Raw genomic sequence first — 2401 nt, forward strand, 5'->3', positions numbered from 1 at the left:
CCCACATGACGTTCTTCTGAGTCATGCATGCCTCCTCCCAACCCGAGTGTGAGCAGGGCCTCACTATAGTACCTTCTGGAAACCACAATCCTGCTAGAACATTCCACTTCCCAGGAACACAGCTGGGCACCTCCTACTGGGTCTGGCCTGGCACACACCCAGCAGCACTGTCCTAACCTTCTGGCAGCCAGGTTCCAATTGCTGGGTCAGGCGCTGGGAGCGGGCAGTGGTAGGGGGCCCCGTTGCACCCCTGGGCAGGGAGGCGCCCATGTCAGTTCCTGTCAGCAGAGGCCACGCAGCTCCCAGAGCCTTGCCTGGCAGAGAGGAGGCTGCTGGCCGGTCGATCCCCACACCCTCCCACCGCCAGCTCCCGGCACACCTCAGGGGACCCAGGCCTCTGTCTGCTGGGAAGGGGGAAGGCTGAGCCCTGGAGTGGGGGGCTTTGCCTCCTGCAGGGCCCAGGGGCTAAGATGTGTTCTTTCCATCACCGAAGCCCTGCCAAAGGCAAAGGCGGATGCGGCCCAGCGCTGGGCAGGCCACACAGAAGTGTGCACTTCGCAGGATGATCCCCATAAGGGCCGGGGCTCCCCAGGGCCTCCTTCCTCCTCCCCAGCATCCCCCCTAATGAGGAGAGGAAGACCCCTGAGGCCAGGGTCAACACACAGGCTGTTGCCGGGGAAGGGCTGGCTCAGGCTTCCTGGGCAGGGCCCTGCTCAGTCCTTGAAGTTGGGGGGCCTGGAGCGCCTTTCAGGAAATTTGACAGTTGGTTTTAGAAACCACTCCCTTCACAAAGGAGCAGAGCACAGTGGCCGCCTTCGGAGGGAAGTCCCCGTGGAAGGGGCGGGGGCTGAGAAAAGCTGCAAAGCAGGCTCAGGGAGGTCACCACCCTCAGAGGGAGCCCACCCTCGAGCACCAGCTTGCCCTCGCCAAGCCTCTGCGGCCCCATCTGTACAAAGGAAACCCTAGCTGCTCTGCCAAGGCCCGAGGACAGGTCCGAGGTGGGACACTGGAAGGTGTTTCTGAATGTCAGCCTGCGAGGACCTAGGGAGAAAGACCGAGGCAAGTTGGTGACAGCCTTTGATGTGAAGCAGAGACGTTGCTAAGCGTGTGGTCCTCTGCCCTAAGGCTCAGCGGGCCCCAGAGAACACTTGAGGCAAGGTCTGCAGACCTTCTGTGCATCCTTGATGGTGAAATACAAGCAGTGTGGGGAGCAGGGCCACAGGTCAGACAGACTGAGCAGAACTCCCCTGTCCACTGAGACTCGGTTTCAGGGGGGCCGGTGATCGTTCAGGAGTCCTCTGAGAAACTTCCATGGGAACAGGGAATGTGCATGCATCCCTGGGGGGGAGGGGGTGCACCAGAATCTGGCTCCAGGACCCTGGTGGGCCTGCGGGAGTGAGGATTAGGCTGGAATTTGGAAGCAGACAGGGGCCCCTCCCACAGCCCTCTGCACACAGTTGGGGCTCCACAAATGTCTGGCAGCTAAAGAAATATCACATGATCTCACTTCTTTGTGGAATCTAATGAACAAATGAATTGACCAACCAAATAAGACCTGAAGTATGGAGGCATGGAGCAGACTGACACCTTGGTGTGGGAGTGGAGGGACAAGAAGAGATAAACCAAAGAACTTATCCTATATAATAAAGAGGTAATATGCAAATTGACCATCACTCCAACACACAAGATGGCTGCCCCCATGTGGACACAAGATGGCCGGCAGGGGAGGGCAGTTAGGGGTGACCAGGCCAGCAGGGGAGGGCAGTTAGGGGTGACCAGGCCAGCAGGGGAGGGCAGTTAGGGGCAATCGGGCTGGCAGGGGAGGGCAGTTAGGGGCAACGAGGCTGGCAAGGGAGGGAAGTTAGGGGTGACTGGCCAGCAGGGGAGGGCAATTGGGGGCGACCAGACCTGCAGAGGAGGACAGTTACGGGTGACCAGGCTGGAAGGGGAGGGCAGTTAGGGGCAATCAGGCAGGCAGGCAGGCAGGCAGGCGAGCGGTTGGGAGCCAGCAGTCCTGGATTGTGAGAGGTATGTCCGACTGCCCGTTTAGGCCCGATCCCACCGGACATCTCTCAAGGAGTCCCAGATTGGAGAGGGTGCAGACTGGCCTGAGGGGCACCACCCCCCCATGCATGAATTTCGTGCACCTGGCCTCTAGTATATTTATATGCATAGTCCATGAACACAGACAATAGGGTGGTGAAGGCCTGGGGGGTGTAGGGCTGGATGGAGGGGGGATATGGGGGACATCTATAATACTATCAACAATAAAAATGTATATATTTTAAAAATAATAAAATAAAATAATAAATTAAAAATATATCTGGCAGTTGACTAAATAGTTTCTAAGTAAACCCTGGGCAGCAGTCAATGTGGACTATTCGGCCTTGCCAAATGTGCC

Source organism: Myotis lucifugus, unplaced genomic scaffold (genome assembly GCF_000147115.1).
Source record: "Myotis lucifugus unplaced genomic scaffold, Myoluc2.0 scaffold_8, whole genome shotgun sequence".
In the NCBI taxonomy this organism is placed as follows: domain Eukaryota; kingdom Metazoa; phylum Chordata; class Mammalia; order Chiroptera; family Vespertilionidae; genus Myotis; species Myotis lucifugus.